This window comes from Lissotriton vulgaris, chromosome 3_1 (genome assembly GCF_964263255.1).
Source record: "Lissotriton vulgaris chromosome 3_1, aLisVul1.2, whole genome shotgun sequence".
Lineage (NCBI taxonomy): Eukaryota > Metazoa > Chordata > Amphibia > Caudata > Salamandridae > Lissotriton > Lissotriton vulgaris.
In genome coordinates this window covers 1,175,525,727-1,175,541,522 of record NC_141689.1, presented here as the reverse complement: position 1 = coordinate 1,175,541,522, position 15,796 = coordinate 1,175,525,727, and the positions used below count along the sequence as shown (strand labels likewise).

Here is a 15,796-nt window from a genome sequence, read left to right as displayed (position 1 = left end):
CCCTTCACTGTGGTGGCTATTCCGCCGCAGCGCTAAGGGGGCGGGGGGGGGGCGCGCGGCGCTCACACGCTGGTGACGGAACCGCTCAGTCACCAGCCTCGGGTGAGCTGTGCTGATGACGGAGCGGTTCTGTCATGGCCCCGCCCACTTAATAGAATGCCCAGCGCATGCGCGGAATCCGCGCTGCGCAGGCACGTCGGGCGGGTCATGACAGAACCGCTCCGTCATCAGCACAGCGACACAGCGGCTGATGACAGAGCGGTTCCCTCATCAGCATCGATGCGATTAACTAGACTTTTTAGTGACAAAAGTCAGTATGGATTGTAACAAAGCCCTTCTGAGGATATGAAATGAAATCTACTAAAGCATTTTAGAGGGGCAGGAAGGACAGGCAGACAAACTGAGCTTCCAGACCCCTCTTCTCATATTAGACTGGAGGATCCCTATATTTCTTCGACCATAAGAAACCAACGAAAAGTTAGCTGTACCCCTACACTTAACCGAATGCTGCACACCCCTTCAACAATGTCTGGGCAGATATAAAACTACCCAGCAGTCTTTATAAGGACATACTGGAGCACATCGATTAAAGAACATATTTGCTTAATGGCTATGCCCGGAGAACTCAAGCTACACTGCTAAGCATAAACAGAATAACTAAAGGAAGGCAAACAAATTGAATTACAAAAGCCTCCCTTGCTTTCCGGTGGAATCCGGTCGTGTTTCAGTGGTTGATTAAGGTTTAAAAAGACCCAAAAACTCAATCTCAGTTGTTCTTCCGAGGCTCTTTGTTCTCTGCCTCGGCGTAAAGCACTTACTGCAACCTTCATGCTCAAAACACACAACTTGTGTGAGACAGGTCAGTGGGTTAATTTGATTTGTTTAATGGGACATGTAACCTCTCAATAAAATGAGAGCGAGCTGCAAGCAAATTAGTCCAAACTAAACCAGAGTCCATTGTTTAAAAGCTTCAAATTATCTTGCTGCGAAGGGAAATTTGAAAGTCATTAGGTAAACTGCTTTTCGTGGCTCGAGAGATTGCATTCGTACAGCCAAATTTTGATTGCATTGCGGCAGTAGCATTTCTTCGTAACAGTTTCAAGAGTGATTACACAAACAGGCAACTGCCCCAGCGCTGCTATTGAGGCTCTGGGCTCAAGGAAAGGCAGGGCTGGGTAGGTCTGGGAAATCAAGTTCTAACTGCAAACGCATATTGAATCTGAAATTGCAATTTTCAGCAGCATAACGCTAGGGTATGAATTGCTAGAGGATTTTTGAGAAACTGTAAGTCCAACACAGCTTTCTCATAGCAGTAGTGGAGGGAGTGCTGTAGGTGGTGAAGCGGGGCAGGGCGGGGTGGGGGGTAGTAAACTCCAGATTAAGGCCGAACGGAGTTCAGTAACTAAATAAATAAATAAAACAAATTACATTGCGTGCACTGCAATGCCAAACCGGCGATACAGCGCACAATGTAATTCGTTTTATTAATTTATTTCGTTATTGAACTCCGTTTGGCCTTAATCCAGAGTTTATAACCCCCTACCCTGCCCCTCCCCGCCTCCCCGCCTGCAGCACTCCCTCCAGGAGCCTCTACTTCTAACGAACATGACCGTGTTGCTACACTCAGACCTAGCAAATACTGAAATCTTTTCACCGTGTCAGGTGAGGGCGAGGTAATGGATGGGGCGGCATTGTACACCGCCTGGGGTACTTTTTCCCACACCGACACCCCAAAAAACGTTGAAGGCTGTGATGTCCTCAGGAGGTTTCCCATCCTAGAATGGACATGAACTGTGCAGAGCTTCCCAACAGGATCTAGAATCCCCTCTGTGAAAAGGGGGCCAGCGAACTTCTGTTTGACAGTGTGAAGAGAGCCGATATTGTGTGCTACACGCAGGGACCAGGTGAGTTGTAAAGTCTGTAAACACCAGTGGCGGCTCCTTGGCTAAGGTGGAGGAGTGTCGCCCCACTGCTCAAAATGAAAAGTTAAGTGATAATAACGTATCATTATTATTATTTGATTTTCCTTTTGAAGTCAGTGGCTCTCGGGGTGGGATGGGGCGGGGCTGGCCAGAGCAGGGAGAGGAGTGGGTTTCTCTCTTTAAGCGCGGGTGACTGCTTAGTCGGCCCTCTCGGGCTGGCCAAACAGTCCTGCGCACTTTGCATCTTGCCCACCAGGCTTGCTTTATGCAGCCTGGTGAAGAACATGTAAAGCCTCCCAGTCCTCATCTGAGTACTGTGGTACTCAGACCTATCAAAAAGCTGATTGGCTATGGGGAACCTGGGAGCCCGGGTGCTTCCTGTTGCTTCTTGCTGCCGGCAGAGACAGGAAGAAGAGGACGGAGGTGAGGCGGCGGCGGTTGGCTGGCCCAGGTACGCTTTTCTTTTTCTTTCTATTTCTTACCGCCCCCAAACACCCGTCTCATCACTACCGATCAGTGGCAGCCGCTACTGGTAAACACCACCTTTTTCTAAGCTCCAGTTTGGTTCAATCCTCTTTTGCTTGTCACGTCTTCTTGGCCCGCATTAGCATAGATTCAGCAGTGAACCTTAATGGAGAGTTTTCTTACCTTTAGTGAGGATGTGGGTCCACTTGCTTTCTCAGTGAAATTTAAATCAGTCCATTAGCCTGCTGCAGACAGCAATAACAGTTAGCAAAGGCCTTCTACCCCAGTTAGAAGCTCAAACCTATCGCATTTATCCTCATCTTAAAGCTGATGGTCAAAGCACACACCAACACAAAAACTGAGCATATAACATGCTCAAAATGGGTGCAAATAACGTTTGTCCACGTTACCATATTTTATTTTAACCTCAGGTAGAAAAACATGTGATTGATGTTGGTAATAAGTGAATCTCTCAGTTAAATTTCGATTTGCTTGGTACAGAGTCATAACAGAAAGACATTTGGAGTTAAAAATGATTAGCTCCTATTCGTCGAGGAAGAAATTCAGCAGTTACAATGAAAGATGTTTAAAAAACAGACATACGTTCAGCAAAGGCGATAAAGTTATGTAGTGATGTTCTTGATGTTTAAGTTCGTATATGTATTTATCTGAGGCATGAGCATTCGCAAGTGAAAAATTTCACAATGCAAAACTGCAGCTACAAAAAGACACAGACAGTTTCAGAGAAGAGATGCAAGTTGCAATGAAGCAGGAACTCTGGGATATAAAACAAAAAAAATCAGACTTGAAATACAGTTATATATTTTACCATTTTATTATATAGAGCTGATGCTTTCAGGGGTCAAAGGTCCTGGTTTGTGAGAGGAGAGGTGGAGAGGATTTTCAACAGGGCTGCTAGCCACGAGTGATCTAGTGGCCATGAAGGGTAATGTGCACTAAAGAGAAAGAGATGGTTATATTAGTCAAGTCTGATCATAAGTAAAGTGAATAGTCTCACTAGAAAGTGTGGATTGTTGGGTTATGCAGTAGATAGAATATGGCTGTGGCGGGAGCGGTGTATATGAAAGAATTGAGATGCATGTTGCAGATCAGTACATACCAAGTTTTCTGTCTGTGAGACGAACAGGTGAGACTTCACGGGAAAAGAGAAAAGTCGGCAATGGGTGACAGAGTAAAGGATGCGGAGAACAGGTCAACATTAGTGAGTAAGGAGCCACTCATCCATTGGCTGTAAAGTAGTTTGAAATTATAGCTGGAAGTGGGATGTGAGTGGTCGAAAGATGAAATAGCTCTGTTCATGATGCATTTAGAAGTGCTAGCAAACACCAAGGGAGGATAAGAAATCCCTAAGGACGTTGGCAATAAGAGGGTAAAGGCTAGGAACCCCATAAAGCCTTTGTGGATGCCTAGCAGTAGAAATGTGGATGTGTTTGGAGTATATAGAGCTATCAAAAGAGCAGGTTCAGAGGTAGGTTACTAACACCTAAGATGCAGATTAATGGCTAGACCTGTGGCTGGCACAATATAATAATGATGATACTAATGTATGGGGCTTTTCTGCAATAAACAGGACATCAAATTAACTCACCTGCACCTCTCCCAAATACTGCTGCATTCAAGTTAAAATTGTGAGGTTAGCAGGTGATCATTTCTGGTATTTGGTACCAGCAAAAATAGGTATTTACAAACACCCTTAACCCCTTCGATGCGGATGACAAAGCCAGCTCGTCATGGGCGTTACCTGCGCTACGCGGATGACGAGCTGGCTTTGTCACGTTACCCGTGATTTTCAAAATTCAGCGCACAGCGGGAAAACCCGCTAGCGCGCATGCGGTTAAACCTACTTAGACCTGAATTACTCTTAGTTGAAAAATAAAAAGTGTGTTTTCAACTGTTTAAGGGTAACAGATTCACACTGCACATGTTGGCGAAATGCATCAATGTTGTCCCTACGTTCTGCGCTAAATGCAGAATGGACATTCAATAACGTAGTCATTCTGCCCCATTTGTGTTATCCAGGGGTGACACTGAGCTGAGGTTTGCTTTATGAGTCCTCCGCACACACTCAGTCCCAACAGTTAATGAACAACCTTTGCTCCCTCTGAAAGATAACTCAGAAGTGATCTTGTCAGAATATGAAATTTGGACATTCATCAAAAACAACAACTCATCCGGAAATTGTAAACTCACTATATCATGGAGAAATCATATACCTACTTGTATAGATTGCAAGTGATTCAAAGCATCACTGTTAACACTTGAGAAATACTATCTGATGTCTACCATATTGGCGTGTCCCACAATGGGATTTTTGGAGGAGTCATAACCTGCCTGTAGCTCTCTACTTGTTTTAAAATGATCTTCATGGAAAACAAGCCTCCTCTATTACTGTTGTGTCAAGTAGCTCAGATGACTTAAGGATATAGGCCTTTACTCTGCCTCTATGTTTTCTCCTCAACTTACAGTGCATCAGCAGGGGTGGGGGACAACTTTTAGACTAAAGCTTTTCAGTTTGGTGCTTGTAGATTTGATAACTGGCTTTTGTGGAGCAGCAAATCACGTTCACCCCACTACCATATACATCCTGTAGGAAATGCATCCTTTTTGCTCTGATCACCCCCATTTATTTGACTGATGCTGGTAGTTATTGACTCTGAAAGTGACATGGGCTGTGCTAACCCGGCCCAGGGACAGTCCTCTGTCCTCTAAAGAGATATGGTAATTGGGATAATTTTAATTGGCTAGTGAATAATTATTTCACCCAAAGCAACCAAGAAACTTCAACATTGAAAGTTTGGAAGCTTTCTGCAAAGTTTTGCAGAAAAACTACAGGAGAGCAGTTTGATGTTGAGAGTCAAGCCGCTGTCGTCGACTTGCGAATCGGCTTGATTGTGCTGGTTTGTCCCGCTGAAAGTCCCTGGATCTAATCTTCATCGAGGATAAAGATTTCCAGAGGCCCATCGAGGCATTGACCTGCAGCAGGCCACCATCGTCAAATCGAACATTGGATCCGAGAAGGCCACAGACCTGCTGATGAGCCCTTTGACAAGAGAAAAGCTCCAAGAAAAAGACTAAGGGCCTGATATAGATTACGGTGGATGGGTTATTCTGTCACAACAGTGATTTATATCCTGTCCGCTAAAATATAAATCCCATAATATTCTATGGGATTTATATTTCGGTGGACGGTATATCCGTCACCGTTGGACGGAGTGGCCTGTCCGCAAAAATCTAAATCAGGCCCAAAGTCTGAAGGTAAACTTTTGACCGGGACCTAGCATTTAATCTATACGACCCACACTCAATCACAGTAGGCCTAAAACTCTAATTTTGCCCCGGTCCAGTGCGACCAGAAATCAGTAAGAGGTGCTTTAAGCTTTTTGGTGCTAGAATGCACAATTTTCTATTTAATCTTTACAAATTCATATCTCTGGTTCCCTACATTGAATGTTTGTTGTTTGGGTGACATTTTAAAGATAAAAATATTCTCTATTTTTATAATTAGGTGTTGAAATTTTATTGTTTCGTGCCTTTTACTTATTTACTGTTTTTGTGCTGTCTCCCCAGTTACGTCTGATTGGTTGTTTGCCAAGCTACCATGGATTGAGCAAGGATTAATCTATTGAGACTTGAATAGACCTATTAGTGATTGTGGTATTATTACTAGCTGAAGGTGAATACCCCCACCTACTAATAATCCACTTTTCCACACACCCGAAAGGCATAATAAAAACATTTCATCTTCAAATGGGTTGAGTGAACAGGTTCTAACCACCCACTCTCCCTTCTTAATAAACACACTGGTGAATTTCAATACAACCCCATGTTGTATAAGGTTGGCGCATGGGCAGTACCACAGACGACCCTCTAAGGGCAAACTCCCACATGCAGACACGCCTGTGGGCAAAAGTTAAAAGAAGCCAAGTAATTGGTTGGCAAGTACTGTATCAAAACCACATAACATAGTGGAGCAAAAAGGAATGGAATAGCACAGAGCAGCAGTAACTTGCAATTGCAATGTCTACAAAAAATGTCTCTCATATGTATTTTTGACCTTCAAGATATCACACATACATAAGCATAATTCTCTTTTCCTTGGTGTGACACTTCTCATTTGCTACTCTAACAAACAGCTAACATTACCTCTGACAACCGAAACAGACACAGGAGCCATGTGTGCACTTGGAAAAACAGGTGGCCACATTAATTAAGAACATCACAACATGACAGCAAAAGTTGGCAGTCACAACCAGCTACTGGAATGCAGAGACCAGGGGCAACTCCAAGTTCACCAGAAGACTGAAAGCTTTGATACAGTTCTCTGTTATTATCAATGTTATTGTTTTATTATCAGTTTTATTAACTGAAGTAGGAACTAGCCTATTTGTGATGAGAAAAGGGTTCATGTGTCGTGTAATGCAGACCTTTCCAAGAATTCTTAACAAAACATGTCTATATTTACAATGAATTTATATTTTGATGGATTAAATGCTCACACATTTGACAGTTCATAGTTTTTTTTATATCAGAAGAATGAAGTTAACCCCTTCCATGCTCATGACGAGCTCAGCTCGTCATGAGGCACAGTTGAGCTGTGCTGATGACGAGCTGAGCTCGTCATGACACCAGCAAAATGGCAATTCCCAGCACAGGGGAAAAATAACCACAGCAGCGATGCGGTTAAGTACTATTCCACATGTGCAAATTGTTGGTAGTGAGAGTTGAACAGCTATTCCACGTTTATTTTTCTCGAAAAACTGTAACTTAGTAACATTCCCAAACTACCACCATTGACACTGCAGAATGGAAAATATGTACAGTAATAAGGATATTACAGATTTTTCTGATTCTGCATCATTACAAACACGTTGAGTGATGTTACTGCTCCACCTCCCCTTATTCTAACATATTTCTCAGAGAGTGCTCATAGATTTTTTCAAACGACTAAAAGTGGCAGAGGTATGGTAGAGGAAGGGCCTCTCCAATTACATTTACAGTTTTCCTCCGCCTTGTCACGTAGATGAGATATAAATCACTTGCCACCTATTTTACATGAAGAAACATGAACCTCATTGGTGGACCTCTTTAGTCCACCTTCCGCTCATTAACAGCCTAAATACAGAAAATTTGCTCACTCAAAGTTAGCTTTCCAGAAATACATAAAGGCACAAGAAATACTCAAATTAAACCAGAATCCGTCCCCTTCCGTTGTATCACAGTTCTAGTTTGAAGAAACATCCTATTCCCAGGCTAGGCTGGTTCCGCTGTAGCACAGTTTTTTTTAATCCGCCGACACAAGGCAATGCCGATCAATTTGAAAGATATGTTTCACAATGAAAATAGACTCAATAGATGTCAACTCGACAGCCCAATACCCGCCTGATATGGTACCATATAGTTTGATAAGGTTAGTCCTTGTTTGATACCGATTCTACTTGAACTTGAAAGATCTCGCTATGAAAGGAATTGAATAGTGCGAGCAGTTCTGGTAGCTGCTCAATCAATTTTACTATATGCTTTATTCGAGGCGGGGAGGATGGGCGACCGTGAGGACGTATGAGAAAGTATGCACATTTTCGTTGAAGGCAAACAACATAGAGCTGGATTTAACAGACCTAAATCTGATTCAAAGGAGCTGAGTGAAAAGAGAACTTACACATCCTGGGCCAGTCACAGTAGGAAGTGATACAGAGATGGACACAATAGGCACTGCATGCAGATGAAAAGATAATCTAATTTGTGTAGATTGAATAAAATGAGAGGAATGCTGTTTTTTCGAATGGTAACCAAAGAGGATTAATCATTGTTGTATCTAGCCTGGAAAATCCGTAAAAAAAACAAATAAATGCTCCAATTTCGGGAAATGCAGTCCAAAGCATGTGCAACCTTATGTACCTAATGTTTAATTATTTCAATGGCGTGTAATTCCCTTTATGAATGCTAGGTACAAGGGACAATTGCTGCAACACCGGTGCAGGAGGAGAGATATAGAAGCCAAACATGTAACTGAGTATTCTTCACCAATGAAATAATAGGAAAAAGAACTGTGCAATTGGGTGGGTGCTGAAATTGTATCACTATTGTCCCTGGGAAGGAGTAGCGGTGTGTCACAAAGGATTAGTGAGTGGGATGGTATCTCGATCCAGTTGTCCAATAGAAATTATGATAGACCTCCATGATCGCCAATGGTACTTCCCTTAAAGGTTTCTGACAATTGACGGACTACTATGCTTTATACATTGAGGAAATACTTTATGAGTGAGGACATATAAATGATATTATCTGATGCAGACTGAAAGTTATTATGTAGTGTATGAGCATAATTTACCTGCAGCCCTGAGGGGGATGTGTGCTTGGGTTATGAAACAAAAATAGGGGGAAAATGAGGCAGTATAACTCTAGTTAACAGGTATAAGAAATGGTTTGTACCCATTTGATAACAGTAAAATTCTCGTTTTGTAAAACATTTCTAAAAAATGTATAAAATAAAATTGAGGATTTTTCTATAAACTAATTGTGTCACACTGAGGTGGCCCAATCACGGAAAGATGACTGTTCGTGCACCCAGGAAGAGGCTCCTGGCACAACTGCTGCCCAATCCCCATCCAACTTCTTCTATGGCATGTGGGAACTTGGTTTGCTGACTTGCACCGGCCTCAGAAGAGCTCCCCACCTTCAGCCCACCAACCTGCACAGATCCCCAAACTGCCAGGTATCCTTGATCCAATCAAGCAGTGGAAAGGGGCCCGTTATAGGATGTGGAATGGTGATTCACATGGTTTTTACCCTGTATAAACCTATTATGCGTGTTTGTCCAATAGCACCGGGTATTTCCTGCCCCCTGCACCACCCAACTACTAGCGTCTAGGAGTGATGTATTAGGTGGCGAAATACCATTTCAATTATTTGTGGACTTGCTGCAGAGTGAATATTATAAACTGAATAAAAAGTGTAAACACAAAATGAAAGAAAACATAGTGTGCTATTCCCAATTTGTATGATGCACACAGATGCAGAAGATTCCTCAGCCTTCTACATATATTCTATTTCCCTTTTGCAATATTGCAAGGCTAGCTTGAATCTCCAAATACCAAGTTATAAAAATTCGAACTTTCATCATCGGTGTCCACAAAGACATGACACTTTTACAGCCTTTGAAGCAGATTTCCTCCGGGAGGTATTCAGGAGTCACAGAGGAAAGAGCATTACGCAAAAAGACCAGTTATACGGTGGATCATCTTTCTGAGATCAAGAGCTATCACATTAGTGCTGTGGATCGCCTTCCTGAGGTGAAGGTTTGTTTGCCACATTAGCACCTTAGATCATCTTTCTGAGATAGTCATTTGCATTTCATACCCGCTTCTCCATGCACAGGCCACGAGATTAAATGTCAAGCTAAAAATCCAAATAAGTGTGCAAATAATCAAAAAAAGAAAAAAAAACAAATATATATATATATATATATATATTAAAAGGACTTCTAAAAGACAACAGGGTTGCTGTTTGAGGAGATTGTGAAGTATGGCATATTAACAAGCATATGGCATCCAGTACATGGTACTCAAGGCAACATGCATATATGTTATATCCAATGGGGTGCATTAGTTCCAGATCAACCAACTTTCTAGTGTTGTTTTATAGTCTGTTCAGCAGGGGCCTGTACAGGTAAAAGCGGTGGGGCAGTGAGGGTTGGGGGGAGGAGGGGGGACGGGGGGACAGGGGATTCGACAGAAGACCACAAGGAAAATTAAATAAATAATTCATTTTCCCTCGTAGTCTGTCAAACCCCCCTCCCCACCCCACCCGGCCCCACTGTTCTTACCAGCACGGACCACTGCTGAGATCGTGCCCTAAAAGTGGCGCTGGAAATACTGACCAATCATATACCTCACATTTAAATCTTTTTCTAATTAGAGCCGGTGGAAGTGTATGGAAAATGTAAATAACGCTTTTCCTTTCTGCATTATAGCTATATTACTGACAATTAAAAGGAAATCCATACTTCGGAATTTGACCGGGGCAGTAGTTTATGCTATATAGAATAATGAATGCAGATTTAAGATTAAACTGACAAAAAAAACGTATGCCGTAGTCAGTGACAATGTCTTTTGACTTGCAACATACTCCTGAGTCAGTATTTAGAGATTCGTTTCTCACTCAAGGTAACACCCCAATTTGGTAACTGTATTACCAAAACTGGTAACATTATGTTGCCGTCGTTTATATTAAATGTGGATTAACTTGCTGAAAACTCTTTCTGCATGTTTTTCCATTAAAATGTGAGAGGTAAAGCACCAGGTTTTTGCTAGGGCATAAAGGCACAGGTTCCCTGGGCCGTGAAGTGACGTTACCCCATTACTTACACAAAAATACCACTTCATTCCAAATAGCAGGGGCGGCCTTCGGCATGTGCAAGCTGTGCACCTGCACAGGGCCACCAAACCCCAGGGGCCTCCACGCCAATATATATCCTTAATATAATAAACCTCTGAGGATGGATACATATTTGTGCGGGGGCCCCTGGCAGGGATTTGGCGGCCTTTGGCTCTGTTCCACTTCCTAACACCCAGACCCCCCCCTCCTGAGCGCCGGGGGGGGCTCTGCCCCACCCGGATCCCCTCTTCCGGGTCCCCCTACCTACGCCTGCTGCCCAGGGCCGCCATGAGCGTAGAGCCGCCCCTGCAAATAGCAAACTCGTATTAAATGCTCAAAAATCCACTTTTCACGCATTTATCACAATTTTTTAAACAAACCAACCTTCACTGAATGAAGGCGCGAGACGGTAATAAAAAAAATGGCGATGTAGGTACCCGCCTCATATACTACAATGTGACATTAAAGGCACCTTGGGGCGGAGTGACATCTCTCAGACTATATCTTCCTCACCGGCGGCATCATTCTGTATGCTGGACTTATCCGTATGCAGATTTGGAAAGGCCAATCGTTTTCCGCATGTAAATTCTGCAGGGCATCGGCGGTGCGGCGGACACACGCTGACAGCACGCGCGTCTCCAAGAAGGGAAAATTCAGCAATGCCTGCCTGAATAATGGATCTGCCCCCTAGTACAGTTATTGCATTGTTCGCTCTCCTCAACTGCCTGTGGTTTCTAAATTAATTGCAAATCTTAATGTCATGGCCAAACAGTGAGCGAAATAAAAATCTGACTACCCAGGGAGCTCTGGGAAATATTAAAATAAGAACCATGTCCTTCTTCAGCTCCGACATTAGTAACTTTGACCTTGTCTTCTTAAATAGTATGGCACCAGAATATTGTCAAACATAAATAGTGTGTCTTAAATATCGCCCTATTTAAATGAATAATAGAAACTTTACACCCAATGGGATAATATTATTAAACCACAGTATTGCATACAAAAGCTGACATAAAACCTGTTCAATGGGGGGGGGGGGGGGGGCAATTGGGGGGAGGGTTGCTTGGAAAATCGTGAATATTGTCATTGTTGCTTAAATAAAATTGCTTACATTTTACTACAAATAAGAAATCTAAGAAATCTGCATATAATATGTGGTGCAGCTCTTTAGTAAACTAGAAACCTTTTGTAGGGAAAAGTAACCCAAGTGCAAGCGATCATGGCTGCCAGGCTGTGGAAGCAGGGAATTCATGGTTATAATCTACCAACAAATTAAATCAGTGTGTACAAAACTAACTTATGTGTATGGTCGTGTTCACTATGCAGGGGATTTAATATTCCAAGCGAGGCGGGTCTCGTTGCCAAGTCTGACAGCGTTACTGGAACGCGAGCACAAACAGCACAGCATAGCTGTCATATCTAAAATCACATTCGCCAAATTTACTCCTCAAGGGGCGGCAGTTGGCATGGCTCAGAACATAAAATCACTTCTCCTGGTCCCCAGCCAAATGCACTGTGGCTTCGAGTGTTGTCGCTGGTAAGTAAAGCTGTGTTGCTTACCTCCAGAAAGTTCGGTGAGATGGAATACTGTCAAAGACAGAAAATGGTGTGCGGTATGCGGGTAGTAATGAGATATGGGTGCTGAGCAGTCGAGAATAGTCTCAAATGAATCGCTGATGACAGATGTCTATGTAGTTAGGGTTTTTAATTAGCTCTGTAGTGGTCTACAGTAAAGTCAAGTTTCAGACTTCAGTCACCTTTAGACTCCTTCACATTGTGCTGCTACCACAGGGCTCCTCTCCACAGCAGGCTTATGAAATGTGGATTAATGGGGCCAGTATGCGGATTCATCTTTTAATGAATATGTATCTGATTTCCACCTTCTTTTGATGTCCCACTTGCCGGGGAGGTAAGGTATGCAACTTCATGGCGCATGGATCTTATGAAGTTCATTTCCTAGAGTGAAAGCTACTCCTGTCTTGTGAAAGGAGGCAAGTAAGCATGAGCAGCATAAAAGCCTGCACATGTGGGTGATCTCACACAGGGGTATCCAATGTAGCTCTAGTAAGTCTGGAAGCACGCCCGATTTTCAGGCTATCCATGTAAGACCAATTTATATAGAGCGCATTTGCATTGGCCTTATTTACTTAGTCAGTCATTATCATGAGAATATGGCGTCGATCCAGCTCTCCTCTCCACAAGTAGGACATGCTTGATCTAAAGAAAGATATGCATGCTGTCTCTGAGTGCCAGATACGTGCAAAGCATGCTTGTGCTATTGTTTCAGTCTCTGCACATGCAATACCTTGATCTAAAGGATGGCATTGCTTGCCCTTTAATGTCTACCAGTGCACTACCAGTGATTGTTTTCTTCTCCTATCAGAGCTAGAGGGTCGTTCACCACTGCTGCCAAAGTATCAAAGACGATGGTTGCATGACACAATATTACGGTTTTTAATACTGACTTATAATATTTTTGCATGCACTACACTTGCCTACAGCTATGTTGTAAGGTAAGTTTATAACTACTATTCTCAACTTCACGTTTACTTACATTAGCATGAACAGAAACAGAATTAACTAAAGTAAATAAATTCTTATCCTACAATATAGAGGTAGGTCGATGTAGCGGGTGCAATAGTATGGCCATGCATTATGTCACATGTGAAATAATGACCCATCGCCTTGAAAACCTGTCTTCAATGACCCTGCTCATTGTCAGTTAAGGCCCGTTTGGGATGCCAATAGGTGTGAAATGAACCAGGAGCAGCCCACACCCAACAGAATGAAAGAAGGACTGCCTCCCTTTTTGTTTGTACAGCGTACTTAGAATGTGCTGTATAGAGTACGCGCTTGCCACTTCCTGAGAGCCATTACCTACCAGAAGAGAGACTAACCCCAACGTCATTCCCTTATTGATTTCTTTAGAAGACCCATGCCTAACCTACACTTTTAAGTACTGCTTTGGAGCAGTTCCCACAAGTTGGTTGGCAGCACATGGCTTATTTGAATTTGCCCTGCAGAAATATAAGAGAGACCTATATGCCTAGGCCTAGAAAGCAGTTTCAGGACCATTGTGGAATTAGGTAAGTTAGGACAGTGGAAGCTGTTGGCAGCAGGTTTAGTCACTGGAGGAGAAATAACTCATCAGGACCTGGCTTTCATTAGAAAAGCTGAATGAGAGGCAGACCATCAGGGGGTAGATTCCATTTTGCGATTTCTAAATAGTGATTTTTAAGGAATCGCTATTTAGAAATCGCAAAATTGAATGTATGTAGAAAATCGCTATTTTTTAGCGATTTCTTAGTCTTCCTTATTTGCGAATTCGCAATTTGCGAATAAGCAATTAAGGAATAATTCCCATGCATTTCTATGGGCCAGGAGGCCCATAGGAATGATTGTGAAATATTTCTTAATTTGCGAATCGCATTTTGCGAATTCGCAAATTGAGAATAATTTCAAGGGTGCAGGGGTGTCTCAAAGACACCCTGCTGCACCACTGAAATTTACATGTGTGTGCATATGGCGCACGTACATGCCCTATGGGCATGTATGTGCGTCACATGCCACCTTCACAAATGCAAAATAGGTCATTATTGAATGAAATCGCAAATTACCACCAACTACAAGTTGGTGGTAATTTGCGATTTCTTAACACAAATTCGCAATTTCTAGAACCCACATACATCGCATTTAAGGAATCGCAAAATTTGCGATTCCTTAAATGCTTAAGCAAAATAAGGAATTGCAAATTTTTGCGTTTCCTTATTTTGCGATTTTGTGATACATTTCAAAAAATGCAAAAACGCCTTTTGCGAGTTGCAAAGGCTGAAATTCGCCGAATTTCGGCCTTTGCGAATCGCAAAAGGCTTGATACATCTACCCCCAGATGTCTAGGACATGGGGTTTGAAAGAGGCAGTAAATAAAAAGCCAAAATAAAGCATCACCCCAATTAAAATAAAAAAATATATAAATGCAGCAATAGACTACTAGTCTAGTAAAATTCTCAACTGGACAAAAGATTGGTCCTAACAATCAGAAAGAAGAACACACCTTGATATACCTTTTTGCCCTTAGCTCATATCTCTTCCTGCTATCCAATAAAAAGCGCATGGATTGTCTCTAGGTTTCTCAGTTTCATGATAAGTATAACAGCCTATTTTTCTCATTTTCTCTAAAACAGATCTTCCATTACAAGAACATTTTAAGAATTCAAGATTGAATCAAATGTGTTTTGTTTCACTTGTCTTTCTATCACAGATATTTACAATCTGTTTTGTAACTTGCCAAGATAGGAGTCTTTGTTGTGTTCATTAACCCCATACTACAGCGGACAATACAGCAGTTATTTAACTCTCTGTAAAGCTCACTTTTCAGTGACTTATTAGTGTTCATAGTTTTATATGTCAAATTAAGACTATTAGACTAGCCACAAAATAGACCCTCAAATGTAACTGTATGCCCATAGTAAGGTAAGGTATGTCTAATGTACAAAACACCACATTTAACATTTTTTAAGGAAATTCTAATTATGGTTTCCTCGATCAAAAAAACTGCTTTACACTGAACATAAAGTAACCCCACTGAAATGGCAATGTAGATTGAAATAGATCACTGCTGTGTTTTATCATACTTATACAATGCTTTTTATTGGATGCCGAGACTTAGAATTCCTGCTTTTGGAGTCCTTTATTAATTGATCGATCGGGGTTATCAGAAACAGAAGCAGGACTAACCAATGTTTGCTTGTTAGCAGCTGTGGTTCTCCCACAGGAGGTGAGGTGCCACGCCCTCTCATCTTTTGCCCACAAAGAAGAGTGTCTGTACGACAGAGGAAAGGTCAGCCTGACAGACACTCTACATAGTCAGGCCGGGCAGCCAAGAGATAGACATGTGCTAAATGTGCAGACTACTGGATGCCTGAGCAGAACTTTGTAGATGAAGATGTCCTAGCTCCTGTGGGCGAGACCTGTTCAGCCTGGCAAAGCACCTTGAGGCTCTCCCTCCCCAGTGT

The 15,796-nt window shown here is 42.4% G+C and overlaps 1 protein-coding gene and 1 non-coding gene across 2 annotated transcripts in view; one reads left to right on the top strand and one right to left on the bottom strand.

Annotated features, from left to right (window-relative positions):
- The window catches only part of LOC147727626 (adhesion G protein-coupled receptor L3-like), a 542,888-nt gene that overhangs the window by 302,364 nt on the left and 224,728 nt on the right, over positions 1–15,796 (bottom strand). The window lies entirely within an intron of this gene.
- LOC147727627 (small nucleolar RNA snR46) lies at positions 14,382–14,572 on the top strand. The gene has a single exon (XR_015309643.1). It is a non-coding gene; the product is annotated as a small nucleolar RNA snR46 (small nucleolar RNA).